General features: G+C 34.4%; 1 protein-coding gene across 7 annotated transcripts in view; it reads left to right on the top strand.

Annotated features, from left to right (window-relative positions):
• SOX5 (SRY-box transcription factor 5) overlaps positions 1–17463 on the top strand; it is a 950952-nt gene that overhangs the window by 568193 nt on the left and 365296 nt on the right. The window lies entirely within an intron of this gene.

Here is a 17463-nt window from a genome sequence, read left to right as displayed (position 1 = left end):
CCCTTCCACACCTTTTTAACTGTTTTTGTGCAGAGTTGTTAACCATTTTCAACATCTCTGTCTGGCAATTCCTGGGGTGACAGAAGATTTTAGTGGTGGTTCAAACGGAGGCTGTAAGTTCCTCTGTGATCCTTCGTAAAACTTTGGAAGCTGCTCAGTAAAGCACATGACCTTTTGTTGATATAAGAGAGCAGATTATTTTAAAGAATATTTAATATTGCAGCCATCCCTTAGATTACTTTTGAAATGTCATGGGAAAAAAAAGGGAAATAGGATGATCCCTTTCTAAGTTTTCGTGACCACTTTATGCACTGCTGTCTTAAACTAAATTTTGATTTACAATATATCCCCTTTTGCTCTAATGGCAATACGTGTATTTGTAATTAAGAAGTTCCTATTTGGAGAAATATGTGCAATATCCTTCTATTTGATGTTGATGTAAGTGAAGCAGGGCTTTGCAAGAATCTTAGCCTTGTTAGTGTTTCTATAAGTTCACATTGAAATTTTTTAAAATTTGAGTTCTTATCCCAGCATAAGTTCATTTTTAGAACTATAAATAGAATTTTGTTTGCCATTAAAAAGAATTCAAACTTTGTATTCTGTATGGTGAATTTTTTAAAAAAAGCTAAAAAAAGCCAGGATGCATAATACCCAGGCTTTTTTTTTTCAATTTCATGAAAGCTACCTTCTGTATAAACATTTGTTGTATCTGACTATGCAATGCAAGCTAGGTGCTAGACCAGCTGGTTAAAAATATGCTAAGTCAAGCTGTTCATCGCTCAAACAACTGAATTTGATATGAAAAGATGAAAAAAGAAAGGACAAAGATTAAAACATTCTAGAAGTGAAGCAATTGAAGAGAAGGATATTAAGAATTAAATAATGGTTGATGTGGCCAAAATTAGAGAAACCAATATCAGAGCAGGGAAGAAAGTAAAATAGCCAACATATACACTTTAATACTGTCTTCTTTCTTTCATTTCTTCTTCATCTTTTTTTTTAATTAAGGTGAATCCTCCCTAGATAATTTCAGTGAAAGATTGAGTGTTCTTAATAGCTTGAATTTATCTTTTCAAGTTTTATACATTAACTCTTTCAAATAGCTTTTGTTTGCAAATATAGCCTATTTCATATGTATATGTTGATGTTATTAATATTGGAATATAATATTGCTTAATATAGCAGTTTGTTAATATACAACAGTAACTTTCCCAGCATGTGCTCAGGGTATCACTGAAATAACAGTATTCTTCAACTCTATACTTTTTGAAAATAAAACTCCTGAGTCTGATTCGTAAGCATGTTAACAGACTGTTCTTATAAAAAGGTAGTTACATATTAACAGGCTGTAGCCTATTTCTCTATATAGGCAAGCTTTCCTGCTGTGAACTTTATTTGTATTTTTTCAGTTATCTCTTTCAAACTAAACTTTTACTTTTCCTATTCTGATGCTCACATCTCTTAACAATTTTTTTCCCTCCTGATGGGAATTTCTTTTTGTTGTTGTTGTCACCTAGAGGCATGCTTTTCTAACTGGCTAATTAAATAAGCAAGTGATAATCAATAGAGTTGTTAGTATAGACAGCATGTGTGGCAATATTAGTAGCTAAAATAATTTTGAAAACTGTCATATAATATAAAATGTCTTAATAATTTCACCTACGGTTATACTTGGTAATATATACAAAACTCTCAATAAATCATTACTATTTATTTACATTGAATGTGTATGAGTGGGTATAGATATAGTCATCCACACAGAGTATATAACTTGCAGATTCAATAGTGAATACATATATTCTCCAGAGGAGGTATATATTCTATAACTATACTATCACATAGAGTCAGGTTTTCTTTGCATTTTTCAAATATTTGCAACTTTCATTGAATAAGTAGGGTTTTTCTATCAAGTGCTGATTTTTATTCTATTTACTCACCTGCTATAGTTGTTCACTCAAACTTAGTCTGAAATCTGAAGGAAAGTCTTCTAAACTTCTTTGTGAGATAGAGAACTTTGCTCTGGAGGTTATAAACAAGTTGCTTAGGGGTCATGTATTTTGGAAGTTTTATGTGATCTTTTTATATAATTTTATTTGTAGAGTCATGTCCATCTTCTGCTATTCTCTGCAACCTTTAGACTAGTTGGGACTTTAAGGAATATTCAAAACTTAAAAATCAGAATCAAAATTTGGATTTATACATGCTATGTGTGTATTATCAGCCCTAGAAATGTAGATGGTCAATACTGTCAGACTAATATGCAGTTGTTAAGAAATTCAAAACTAGTAGCAGTTTCATTGTCTGTTAAAAAATGTCCAGGAGGTAAAGAGTGATTCTAAAATGTAAAGAAGAATTATTTTATTTTTACTTGCAAGCGTCCTTGTCGTAATTGATTATGACTAATGAAAAACACAATTCTCAGGTGAGAGGTGAATAGGCGAGGTATATCCTAAGGAATTGTTTGTAAGCAATTTAGAGGGAACATAATTGGCAACATGATCTAAACGTTAGCAATAGCGTCATAAAAGAATGAAAGTCTGAACTCTCCTAAAAAATTTTAAATGAAGATAGTGAAGTTATATATTTCCCTGAAAATAAAAAAAAATAAAAAATTATGAGGTAAGAATTTTTCTTTAGGAATAGCTTTTTTTTTCATATTCCTAGAATGAAAATATTTAAATTTTGCCTTAAATATTAATATTAGTTTATTTCTGATGAATGAAAAAATGAGTTTTTGATACTATCATTAACATTGTATTCTCTTTCTTTCCTTTATATTTATTCTATTTGATAATAATTAGTGTTATGACTAAACTACTTGTCACTTTCCAACTGCTTTATGCTAGAGACTTCAGTAAAAAGCAAGTGTAAGATGATAGCTTAAGAAAACAGTTTCATAATAAATAGAAAAATTGGGATTGAACGTAGTAGGATGCAGCAAATTAAGTTCATAGTATCACCTACTTGATTGCTTCTCTCAAAACGGGTGCAGACAACAGATTGCGTATTTTCCTCAGTCACAAGGTTTTACTCTTCTGTAATGAAAATCTAACTTATATACCTATCATATTTATTTGTGGTCATATTGACTAAAGGGACAATTTTTTTTCACATTAAGAAACTTTTAAGTGTTTTTCTGAAGCCATATACATAAGGTATTATGAAAAACTAATTGGTTAAACTACCATGGAAAATTAGTATTAGCGGTCTACAAGGATCCCTCTGACATTAGCAGTACTTTAATTACCTAAAGTTTGGCCATAGTTATAAAATACTTATTACTCAGACAGATTTATGTGCCTTAATTTGGGATTTAAAAACAATAAGACAGTCAGGTTAGCAGGTAATCTTTAGCTGTGAATCGAAGGAAAGTTACCTGATCACATTCTATCACCTGAAGGCAACTGTAAACCTGTCACTCTGACATTATGTCTTCAGGGTGTCCTGATATCTGCCTTTGTTCATTTTATTATTTTTTATTTACTAATACTTTGTAGAGGAAAAGGTGCCTATCATTGATTATAGATTTTAATTACCTTCTCAGGAAGCCTCCAAGTTAACTGAGCTATAATAGTAGCTTGGAATGCAGCTTGCTTGAAGCAATGGGCAAACTGCACTTCTGTCACACTCACACTGGAGGACGGTCCTGAAGGCTTAGCAGAGACCTGACTGATTACCAAGACAAGTAAGGGTTAAATGTCAGGTGGCATTGTATACTGCTCAGTGTTGAGCAGATTAACAGATATAGAAATGTGTGAATGTTATGATTACTTCACATGTTTCTTAAATATAATAAGCAGATGACAAAGTATTTACCTGCTCTTAGGGAGCTTTTAACTAAAATCTGTATATGCATCAGACCTGAGAGGCAAATTAAATGACCTATTCTAATACTTCAGCACATTACTTCTCCACAGAGCTTGAAGCTATTTCAAATGGATTACATTTATAACGCATTTAAAAAACACAAAAGTACATTTATGGATAACATCTGATCTTTATTATCTATTGTTTCCACTGTCAATTCTCCAGCCTCCTAATGAGTATATGCATAACACAGATATGTATTCTGTAGGTTGAACACCTTCCTTTTTATAGATTAGTTAACTAAGTATAATGATGGATTTTTGCTTTCTTCTATAATTTGTTATTCATTTATCATTTCAATGAGGTTAACTAATAAGATGGGAAATAAACTAATATGTTTCTGTTGTACTAACTAATTCACATATACTTTATTATGTCAGTTCTCTGACCCAGATGATGGCAATCAGATAAAAAGATGTTCATAGATTTAACCACAGCATGGAATACTTTCCTTCTAATGGAAAAAATTTGTTGAACAAGAAATGGACTAAAACATAGCAAATTCTTTCTTGCCTCATTCATTCCGCCCTTTCCTGTTCATCAATTGATAGCATCATCATTTATATTAAACACAACATGTGAATGTTAACTACACGTAGTGGTAATGCTAGCCTATAGTGTGACATAGACGAATGAGTGGCGTTGCTAGAGAAGAAAACAGTTAACGACTATACTGTGTTCCTTCAGGGAACAGTATTTATTTACACACCCTTTAGGGGGATGCTACACATCCCTTCCTTTTAATCAAGACCTGATCATGGTTCAGGAGAAGACCTCTTTCTGTCTCTTTTATCTTATGTGTTTTCTCCTGCAGTTTGATAGCCGGTCTCCTTTCCCTTTAGAATTAGCTGTTCCTCTCTTCACTTACTAGTTGAGAGAGTTTTATACGTCTCCTCTGGAGACACAGTTGTGTATGGTTCTGCTTGTCCAATAGGGGGGTGTTGCATTTCTACACATTCAGTATCCTTTTCCGTTGGAGCCTGAGTGAAACCTCAGCAGTCCTCTCAGCCTTTGCCAGCCTGAGGAGTCAGAGACTCCAAGTTGTTCCCAGCTCTTGCGCCTTCATTGTAGAGCTGCGTTCTGCTCAGTGGGCTGCCGAGGAGGACCAGACCGAAACAGGATTGAGAAGAATTCTGGTGAGAACTGCTTAGAGGGATATGGTATTTTAAAAGAATGTAGTAAACAAGCAGAATTGTGGCATAAACAAAGATAATTAGCATAAACAATGTCGTTTTAGGACAGGTGGTTTAAAAAAACAAACAAAACAAAAAACCCAAATATGAACCCAACTTGAATGCTGCCAGTTTAGAACCACTGAGCCTTAATCGGTACTTCATGAGAATGACCCAGGTTTGTTGATAAACTGGTTAACATGCCTTTTCTGTTTCTTCTGTATCATTTTTTTTTCCCGGTCATTATGCCCTTTTGTCACCCAGCTTGAAAGCAATTAATCTATTACAAGGTAGTTTAAGGAGTTTTTCTTACCCATAAAACATGACAGAAGGAAAATTAAAAACAAAAGCTTGTAGATGTTCATAGACATTTGAAATCAGTGTCTAACTTTAAATCAATTCAAACCTGAACTTGGCTCACTGTATTTCAAATCTCTCTTTCTATTATTTAAGTAACATTTCAGGCACTTGGCTCTTTAGTTTTGTCTTGCCTTAGATTGGAGAGATTTTTTTTAATTTTTTTGCTGTGGCTGAATCATCACTTGTGTTATATGTTTATTTCTAAGTGTTGCTTATTTCATTTTCCTGTTTTTCTCTATAACTGATTGAAGGTGGTCCAGCAGTGTATCAATGTAGCTGGTGATCATGCAGCATAAGGATGCTAGTTATTGTGAACCACATTATCTAAAACTGCTATGCGGTTGTGATGAATTCTGATGTGGAGATATTTAGGCTTATTACTAAAAGATGTGTGTTTTTTTTCTTAATTCTTTATACTGAAATGTCTTGACTTAAATGTAATGTAGAGTGTGGTGTGCAGAAATCTGTTGCTTTTTCTTGCATTAAGGACCAAAGTTCTTAATTGAAGTTAAGGTTTTTATGTCTTCATTTTCTCATGGAGAATGGGGACCAGGGATTCAAACTGGATATCTCTGGTGTTCTGTAGCCCTTCTCTTTGCTGAAATGAAAGCATTTGTGAATGAGTTTTGGTTTTTTGCAGTTATAAAGATGTGTGTAAACTAGTAAACCATGTCTCATTCATGTGCTATGGAGAATTCTCGTACTTCAGGGACAAAAATAATTTGGCTACGAATTACTAGGGCTACCTGCCAGTGCCAACACATACTGTAGGTAAGAGGAACACTATAAAGAAATACTTCTGGAAGCAAACCCATTGAAACTTTCATATGTAACAGTGTATCTATTTCTGCTTTTCACATCTTTGAGAGAATGTGTTTTGTTTTTTTTAGAAAAGAAAATGTTAAAAAAACAGAAGGTATGATCTCTCTTAAGATGTATTAGTAGCTTCATTTTTAATGTTTCTTATTGTGGAGATGCATAGGGGTTCATTGTGTTCTGTGCATACGTTTCTGCTCTACCCATCCCAGTCAATTCTGTCACACCAAAACCTAATAATCAGATGCATTGAGAAAAGATGTATTTTGAAGAAATGAAGTTCACTTTGTAGGGCCAGAAAAAAAGTCACCCTCAAAACTGTATAAGATTTGTATATTGATAGTTTAAGAGAGTTAGATCAGTTGGGACACTGAGCAGCAATTTCATAAAGGATGTGTTCTCTCCTTTAGGGCTTCAGGAATATTATTGAGGACAGAAAGGAAAAGGTTAGTCTGCTTTGCATGTTGATTATTTTTAATCCTGGAGTAAAAGAAAATATAGGTCCAATTAGTATTTTCCTGGTATGTTTTAATTAAAATGCATTTTTTAAATGTAGTAAATCGTTTACTTTAGTACTGGTTTTGGTTCGGTTTTCTGTTTTTACGTTAATTAGGATGAAGATACCAAGGTGGTAGGTTGTTTATGAAGTGGTTATGGAATTTTCACATATAATCTGGTGACTTTTTATTTTAAACAATTTCCAATTTATCTAATAAAAGGGCATTCTAGTGAAAAAGAAACACAAACACTGAAAATGAGAAATACGCATTCACATCAGAGAACACAAAATGAACAAAAGTAATGCTTTATTTATGATATTAATTTTTTATTCGCAGTTAATATAGGTTGCTTGATAAAGTTCTAACACATTTTTATGCTACTTATTGAGCTAAAGTATTACATGTTTGCCCACAACTTTTTCCTTTGGTTATTTACCTGGGCCAGAGTATGTTGGGTAATAATTTACAAAGTCCAAAGACTTTTTTTACTCCTTTCCTGTCATCCCTTTGTTTCAACACCCTCCTTTTATTTATTTGCTATTGAGTTTTGTAATATGTTTAAAGACAGTTTGCAGGATGATACCACATAAAACTAATGTTAATATTTATTTTTTTTTCATCTTTATCTGCACTAAGAGAGATATATGTTGAAGATTTGTTAAGATAATGTATAGTGTTCCTATTCTTTAGTAGAGAAAGAAATTTACTGGTGATCAAACTATTTAATTTTTGAAACTAATTCATTCACCAATTCAACTTTGACTTTGAATGAGTGATAACCAAATATACAATATAAGATTCAGATTGTCATCTCTCCCATAGTGTCATCAGGATGTGAAGAAAACTTTTATGTAATATTCTAAAGACCATTAATCAAACAGAACACCTGAATGGAGAAACAGATAACAGTGAATTCTATTGCTAAGGCATGAACTATTTCCCTTGAGTCATAAACATAGCTAGAATTTAGGAAATAAAAAAAAAGATATTGTTTTTAGAGTCCTAAGGATTATGACGTATAAACTTGGTAGTGTAATTGTTTATTGAAAATTTAGCATTACTTGAACAGTAAAATGGATCTAATTTGATCTACAAACCGTTTAGGAATATTTAATGCTTTAAAAAAGCATTCTTCTGGAAAAATAAAAGCATATCCAGAAGATCTTGAGAGCAACTTAAAGTTTCAGAGTGAAGGAGTAGAATATATAGAGTAAATTAAAGCATAATTGGGCATTAGTAATAGTAATGTGAAGTACTTATTTTGTGGGATGTAATAGCTATACACACATACACGTAACAGAAGTTTGGAATTCAAGAGGAACTTTTTCACTTATAGAGTAATTGATTTTGAATAAATCCTACAAAATACTGAAGAAGCTGCAGTTTTGGGGAGAAAATCTTGAAAGAAAGATTTCATAGGAATACAAACAAGATCCATTCCCACTTCTCACTTGTAACAAAGGATCCTTTGGCATGAGCTATAAGGGACAAATAATAGTATTCTAGCATTAAAAAATCTGAAGGTGGCATTGTGATGCGTATTTGATAGAAAATTTGAATATAAGAAGTTGGGTAAGTCAGCATTTGATTGCATAAAATTTGAGATTTCAGGTTGAGATGAGGAAGTTGAGTGTTAGTGATCTAAGGCATACATATCAAATAGACAGTTTTTTGTGGATTTTGAGTGTTTGCTGCTGAAGCATACAACAATTTCCTCCTTTCTGATAAAAATATACATTTGTCAGTATCATCATTGGTTCTGGGGGAAATTGTAACATAATAGAAAGTGTTATTATCTGGATGTGAAATCTCAAGTTCTAGTTCTTTCTTACAGATTGAGAAGAGATTCTGGCTCTTAGTGTATGCATCTGTGAAATGCAGAGATGGGCGGTATCATTTCTAAACTCTCTCAAAATCTCCAAATGTCATCTCCCGAACTAACTTTGCAAGATCCCTAGCTCTTTACTCTAGTGGTCAGACATCTTGACTTTAAGCAGCTTTTTGTAGGTAGAATAGCCCATAAAACAAACCTGTGCTTGTGGAATCACTGTTCCATTTACTTTACCTGTCGGCTGGGTGGTGGTGTGCAGGAGCAAGTAACCATAGTATGTTTTAGGAGTTTCAAGTCTAAATAGTCTGTATAATTCTTATTTAGGATTGAGTGCTCAATTTGCTATGAATCATTTTGAAGCTATGTCCTTCAAAAGATAAGATTCATATTTTATGTATTTGAAACTCAGGTGCATGAGACCACCATCCTCAACTATTTCAAATATTGTGAAAGATAAATTACATATGGATTACTGAAAAGACACTGTGGGAGAATATGAAAAGTATGAGAATTGCATTTTACATCAAAGTGCTGAAAACCTACCTTAGGAATAAGATTAAATTAAAAAAAATAGTAGAGCATTAGGACAGTACTGGGTCAATAAACAGTAATTGTTTTTATATGAATAAATAAAACGTAGAACTTGAAAACTGCACAATCAATTAAGATTACAAATAGATAGTCTAGAGAAAGATTTTAAGTGGTTTCCAAAATAAATTAGACAATTATTAGCTTTAGCATCTGGCCAGCCAACCTAATATGTACTAGTTGATGGTTGGCAATTTTAAGAAAAGAAATGTTGAACTCTATGAAGCAAGGAGTAGAAGAACAACCAATGAAAGGTGCATTTAAAAAGCTGTATTATTTCAGAGGAGAATGTTCATATATTGGTAATATCTTACATTTGGCAGATTACATATTTTTTTAGACACAATGTTTTAAAAAAATTGTAGTTATAGCATCAGCAACATAATCTTTGACTACATAGCCAAGCACCTTCTTTATTATGTATATCTTGAAAATATGAGCATGGTATCATGAAGTCATTGTATAAACTAATTACAAGTTTTAATATAGATTCATATATTTGGGATAGCAATATAATTGGCAATATGTTAAAATTAATTATTTAATGAATAATTTTAATATACATTTTTACATCCTATTGTTTCTACTTTGAATTTAGGAATAAAGAATTGGTGTTATTTTATTCTCTTGGTATAGATATAAAGGTTATAAAAGACAAACAAACAGCAAAGTGCCTTATTGAACCAGAAGTACATTTAAAACTAGGACCAAAGGTAAATGTGCAAATATCCTACTGTTAAATGAGTAAGAAAATCTGGAAATCATTCAACTGTACAACTTACTGCTAATGTATTTTATCATCTGGCATTTAGTGATATATACAAAGTTGGCATATGTTCCTACAGCTTCTAAATCAAGAATTAAAACTTTGTGATGTGTAAGTCCCTCAAATTAGTTGGGTTTTAGCCTTGCATCTGTAAAATAGACTTTCAAATGAGTATAGCACTATTTATCCCTCAATGCTAATGAGTCATCTTAAACTTAGAAAATTTAGAAAGATATTTGGATAATTCTGAATGCAAGCCACTAAATTCAAACTTTGAACATTAGGTTGAATTTCTAGCAAATATAAAATGATCAGCACATCAATAATAATTATATATTTTTGTTTGATGACATACTAGTCTGATAGTTGAACATTATTTTAGCATATAAAATATCTGAAAGAAACGTATTGACCTATTTTAAAAAATTGTAATTAATACAACTATAATTGTGTTGAATTCACTTAATGAGTATTGGTTCCAGGTAACTTGTACCTAAATAGCCACAATATAGCCATAGTTGTCTGACAGCTGGCTGCTAATAATGAAATATCCTAAAAAAGATCTCTTCCCACTTTATATGTAGGAAATCTGATACAGGAACTGTTGTTTTTGGAAGTATCAGTATATCAACTACTTAAATAATGCATTTGCTAATATATCTTATTCCCATGCTTTAAAACCTATGCAAATTAAAATTCACTTATTAGTACATAATTATTAAAATAAATCACTTTATAGAACAAATCATTGGACAACAAAAAAAGAGTTATTTTCTGTTCAGGTGGAACAGGTCACCCACTATTGCTTTTTAAAGTATCGTACAAATATTTTGAAAATCAGGAAATATTAACTTGAAGAAACTTATCTATACAAATCCAGTACATCATAGAAGTTTATAGTAAAAGTAACGTGAGAGGTTTTGCATTAGTTAGATCCTGATTCCTTAGACTGTAGGTGAAGCTTGGGCAAATTTATAGATTTCTTTTTATGGGTAGCTGTATAACATGCAAACAGAAACAGCTGAGAAAAAGAACCCTTATTTTTGATATAAAATTGTTTTCCATTAAAATAATCTGTTGAAAGCCAGAAGCCATCCAAGTGCTGATACCAATTTAAGAAGATGATCTTTTGCCTTAATTATACATCTGGGAAATATTAGCTGAACATTTTGTGGAGAACAGTGAATACCTTAGTTGCCAGTTGTCTGAAATGCTGCTAATGATCGACATAGTGCCAGTGTTTTGATGGCTAAAACCTAGGCTGAATATGAATACAAAGAACACAGTTGGGGGAAAAAAAGCACACATTTTATACAAAACAGATTTCAACCATCTGCTTGGCACTTAAGTTTGCGACTATAGGCAATATATGAAAGAGACCACTGTCCATGTTATGAATGGTATCACTTTTATTGGTACCTTAGAAAAACCATAGGGTTGGAAAGCATATATAACCAATGATTTTCTTCTGCTAAATAATGAAAACAAGGGCCTCACCCAAAATTGTGTTCCCTCTATAATCTCTTGTGTCATTCTTCTTTTTCTAGCAAAATGAGTTTCGTGAATAAAGTAGGTCTTAGTGCTGTACCTCAGGATATTAAAATATACCAGACAACAATACACAAGTGGCCCTAAGGACAGGAACCCCAGATGGTTATGAGATAAAGTACTGTTTGCTTTAGGAATAGGTTATATTCCTGAGTCTGTTGCCTGAGTACTATGGTGCATGTCAAATCAGCATGGAAGTTAATGGTCCAGAAGCACTTCTGAATTTAATGCTTTCCCATTTGTTCTGAATTTATAGTATTAAATCAGACCAGTGCTGTTTCATCACCAGTTCAGTAAAGGAAAATCATGCCATAGATAGTAAATTATAGGCAAAATCTAATTATTTCACCCATTTCATTTACCTTAAAGGTATGGAAGAAATATTCAATAAAAGAATATTGGCAAGTGTTATATACTAGATGCTTTTAAATTTATAGAGTAGTTGATAAGAGCTATTATAGACTGTTACTTAGCATATAATACACAAAAATAAAATTTTGACCAAGTGATTCCATCTATTTCATTTTTCTTAGCTGAAATATATTTTGCATTTTTAAATATTAGTAAAATTGAGCTATTAGGATATGTTAGCTTATTAATTTATCTGGATTGAATGAACTTCCATAGCTATATTGAGAACATTTTAGCTCTTGAGGAAGAAGTATATGATTAGTAAAAAGTATAAAGAAATGCTTTCAGAATCCATTTATATCTGTGCTTTCCAATGTTGTAACCACCAGCCGCATGCCACAATTGAAGCACTTGAAATGTAGTCATTCTGCATTGAGATTTGCTGTAAGCATAAATACACACTAGATTTTGAAAGAAAGAATGTAAAATATCTTACTAAGTTTTTTAATATTATGTGTTAAAATTATTATATTTGGATATATCCATTTAAATAATGTTATTAAAGTTATTTTCACCTGTTTCTCATTACTTTTTTAATGTGGCAACTAGAACATTTCAAATTACATGTGAGGCTCATATTTGTGGCTCACATTATATTTCTACTAGATGGTGCTCTTCTATCCCTTGTGGAGGGAGGAAAATTAAAACTTCTATCTGTATCTAAATTCTAGTAGTTCACAGCTTAGTAGGGTAGCAATTTCAGAAAGACTTCAGATTTTATTAACTGTCTTTCTTCTTAGCTTTCTTCTACAAGAAGGTGAAATTATATCACTATATATATTATTGATTTCAGAGAGGAAAAGAGAGGGAGGGAGCGATATAAACATCAATGATGAAAGAGAATCATTGATGGGCTGCCTTCTGCAGACCCCCATTGGAATGGAGCCCGCAACCCCGGCATGTCCCCTTGACTGGAATCAAACCCAGGACCTTTCAGTCCGCAGTGCCACACTCTATCCACTTTCAAAATCTAGTGTGTATTTATGCTTCCAAACCGGCTAGGGCTATACCACGTTTTTAAAAGCCTTAGTAGTAACACTGACTTGCACAGATGCTTATACCATTTACCCACTAAATACTGTCAATTTCTCCAAAACGCCCATAGAGTGATTGCAAATGAAGGTCATTGACTAAGGATTGTATAGATTATTTTACCCATTATAGGTTTCAAAGGGACAATTATATTTACTTTTTGAAATGCCACCTTGTGTACTTGTAATTTATCTACTGGGTTTAAAGAAGTTTGTGGTTGGGTAGGAATACCTTTCCCTTTTGCATCTCAGCTGAAACTACATACAGTTTTTAAAATTCACCCACAAGATGTGATCCCAGGTCTTTCTCTATTCATATAGAGATATACTTATGGAGACAGATATAGAGATAGCACTAACATTCAGTATGGACTTATTATGTGCCAAAGTTAGGCTCACAAAAATCCTATTTTTAATCCCATTTCTTCACAAATGAAGAAAATGAAACAGAGTTGCCTAATTTCTTGAAGGTAATGAGTGGCAGAACTGGGATATAAAGTCAAACAGTCCAGTTCCAAAGACCTCACTATTAATCATCAAATTTTACTATTGCTCTACATAATAAAGTACTTTCAGAACTTTATGACCCACTAGAGGCCTGGTGCAAGAAATTCATGCACTGCGGGGGTGGGGAGTCCCTCAGCCTGGCCTGCGCCCTATCGCAGTCCAGGAGCCCTTGGGGATGTCCTTCAGTTGGACATCCTTAGTGCTGCTGCGGAGGCAGGAGAGGCTCCCACCACTGCCGCTGCGCTCACCTGCTGTGAGCCCAGCTTCTGGCTGAGTGGTGCGCCCCCCTGTGGGAGCACACTGACCACCAGCGGGCAGCTCCTGCGTTGAGTGTCTGCCTCCTGGTGGTCATTGCGCATAGCAGCCGGTCGTTCCGCCATTCAGTCGATTTGCATATTAGCCTTTTATTATATAGGATTATGTATTTTAGTGGCAGACAATTCTTTATTCATTCAACAAATGTATTTTACAACCCGTTATGCCAGGCATTATTTTAGTTACTGAATAAATATTACTGAAATGCAGACACTATAAATAAATAACATGATTGTGCTATAAACTTCTAATTTCTCCTCTCTGAATGAGTTCATTTTTGCATGGCACAAGATGATGTGCAAGGTGGTGGATATCCAGATATCTGGGCAATTCTGTAAAGGGTTTCTTGCTAAAGGCCATTTGGAACTGTTTTTGAGAGATAGTAATTTCCAGTGCACATTATACATGGAAACTTCTTACTGTGAGAAGTATAGCTGTAAAATTTCTCAAATCTCTCTCTCAAGCTCTTTATAATGGAATAACTATGGAAATAATATCTTTGTGGACAGACAGTATCTTTGCTCAGAAAGTTTATCTGATCAGTTTTTGTTGTCTTAATTTGGCAGGAAGACTCTTTACAGTATAGTGATTTTTAAGTATGTCAGGGTCAACATCTTATAGGGTGATATTCACATGGAAAACTGTGATGAATTGGTAAATAATGATATGATTAATAGGATATTAATATGTTGTTCTAACTTGTAGCCATGACATACTGATTTTATTGGGTGGCAGGCAGGAGTGTTTGTAATTTTGGGTAGAAAACTCAATCAGGTATGACTGCAGGTTCCTGGGAATAATAAGGCATTTTGGAATGAAAATTAACCCCATGGTCTATCTCTATGAACTTTTAAATTTTACTGTTAAATTAATATTTTTTAATATAGGTTTGAATTTTTCCATTAGTCTCTGTTTAAATCTGAAACTTTTAAGTGTTTTTCCATATGAAGATATGGCTGGTTTCTGGTACTTTCTCTGATTTCATGATACCTTACTAAGGAGGCCATATAGCTATCATTATCATTGGGCGTTAGAGTCAGAATGCTTAAGTTTATTTTACACCTACATCACATGTTAGCTGTGTGATTTTTGCAAGTTACATAAAGTCTCCTTGCCTTAATTTCTTCATCTGTGAAATGGGGATTTTAATAATTTTCATCATTTAGGTCATTTTACTGCTTAAATAAGAAAACATATGTAACTTAGCATGGTTAGGAAATGTATATTATTATTCCCTTGAGCAGATTTTAATCATGTATAAAGAAGTCCAAGTAATATGGAAAATAATATTGGGCTACATAAGGACACATAAGTATCAACTAATTAGTAAATATTGTTAAAACCCATGGTTGTACAGGACTTATTAGAACTTCAAGTACTTCCTAAAAGGATTAAAATATTTAAATTAAATATTCCTGTTGTAGATTCACAAATTTACTTGTTATATAACATATACATATTTTATAAAATTATATATTATACATATAGTATGCACACAATATCTATATATATATAAGCCTAAGTGACCATCGCAACAGACACAACTGAATGGATGACCGAACAGGCTGTGTGGGGCGACCAGCCCAGCTAGGAGGTTAGTGAGGGATGGCCAAACGACTGAACAGAGGGCTGTGTGGGGTGACCAGGCTGGCAGGGGGGTTAGTGAGGGACGACCAAGTGACTGAACAGAGGACCAGCAGGGGGTGCAGTTAGAGGTGATCAGCCAGGCAGGCAGTTGAGCAGTTAAGAGCCAGTGGTCCCCGATTGTGAGAGGGATGTCCGACTGCCAGTTTAGGCCCAGGATCGGGCCTAAACCGGCAGTCGGACATCCTCTGAGGGGTCCTGGATTGGAGATGGTGTAGGCTGGGCTGAGGGGACCCCCCATGCACGAATTTCGTGCACCAGACCTCTAGTATGTTACATAAGTACTAGAGGACCAGTGCACGGGATTCATGCACTGGCTGAGTGCGTGGCCTGTGGGGATTGGCCCGCTGTGGGAGCTCCACTCACCAGGTCAGCTGAGCGACTGTGGACCCGCCCTCTGAGTGCTGCTCCCTGGTCCGGCATCTTCCTTGGAGCCTGAGCACTCATGTCTCCAGGGGACCCAGTCGGGGCTGTGCCCAGGGATAATAGCACTGAGAGGCGGCAGTGTAGGTCCAAGTCCAGTGGTGGCCACAAACTTGACTCCCAGCCTCCAGGGTCAGCTCTATGAGCCCAGCAGCAGTGCTGTGCAGCCTGCTGGCCTCTGGAGGAGGTGGCAGGGAGTGAGGAGGAGGAGCCTGGGGCAAGGAGGTGATGATCGCAGCCCAGGTTCCTGCCCATCAGCCTGGAGTTCACAGCGGCAGCAGCCACTCATCCCGGTCAGCCGAGCAGTGCTCTGACCACCAGGAGACAGCTCCTGCATTGAGCATTTTCCCCTGGTGGTCAGTGCACATCATACCGACTGGTCAACTGGTCATTCTGGTCATTGTGCAGTTCAGTTGCTGGGCTTTTATTATATAGAATGTGTATAGATAGATAACAAAAGGGAAGATAATTATTTCTGAAATTATGATTAAGAACTCTGTGTTACCAGACGGTCATAACAAGGTTAATGATTATAATTTTCTGATTAAAAAAATTACCATTTTATTAGTAGTCACAACTTTTGGAGGAGCCTTGATGTCTGAGAGAGTAATTTATTATATGAATCTTTTAAATTGTCTTCAATAGAAGTATTACAGAATATTCATAGTAGAAGCATGTTAAGGCTGCCTAGTATTAATTTTGCCTGTTCTGATAAATGTTTGTTTCTGTAGATGTTAGACAACCCAGCATCTCATTGGGTCCTCTGGGTAAACTTAAATGTAAAAGTTAATATAAATAAATAAAAGTAGCATATAATTTAATAAACTTTCTTATCTACATTTAGAGTGATATAGATACAAACATTATTCTCATACTGATCTATTCATTTAACAATATTTAGTGAATACTTACTATACAGGTAATTTGTTTGGCAAGGTGAAAGTACACGTCAATGTGAATGAAGGAATGGGAAAGAGAAACAGTATATAAAAGAGTAAGATAAGAAAGATATATATAATTTATCTCTTTATCAATATGAGACTATTATTTAAAAACTAGAGGCCCAATGCATGAAATTCGTGCAAGAATAGGCCTTCCTTCCCCTGGCTGCTGGCACTGGCTTCCCTCTGGCACCCGGGAACCGACTTTCTTTCCAGCCCCAGCTTCGTCCAGAAGGACATCTGGAATGCTGTCTGGTCTAATTAGCATATTACCCTTTTATTATTATAGATACCTCTATTTTCTATTTGCAAACTGAAGGTGTCACAAAAGCCTAAGGTTTCAGTTTAGACATACCATATTTTCCAGCGTATAAGATGACTTTTGAACCCAGAAAAATCTTCTCAAAAGTCGGGGGTCTTATATGCCAGAAAATACAGTAGGTTAGAAAAATCTCTGACAGTGTATATCAGATTGCTTAGAACCCAAATACCGTATTTTCCGGCATATAAGACCCCCGACTTTTGATATTTTCCTGGGTTAAAAAGACGTCTTATATGCCAGAAAATACGGTAATTATTTTAGAATTCCTTTTTATGACAACATTTAGGCACTTATAGATCACAATCTAATTAATAAGCCCTGGCTATTTTTTTCAGATTTTTTTTCTTTATTGATTAAGGTATTACATATGTGTCCTTATCCCCCCATTGCCTCCCCATCTCCCCCTCCCCCCCCCACTTAT

This window comes from Cnephaeus nilssonii (assembly GCF_951640355.1).
Source record: "Cnephaeus nilssonii genome assembly, chromosome: 6".
Classification (NCBI taxonomy): domain Eukaryota; kingdom Metazoa; phylum Chordata; class Mammalia; order Chiroptera; family Vespertilionidae; genus Cnephaeus; species Cnephaeus nilssonii.
The sequence above is the reverse complement of the archived record's forward strand: the minus strand, read 5'-3'. Positions and strand labels throughout refer to the sequence as shown.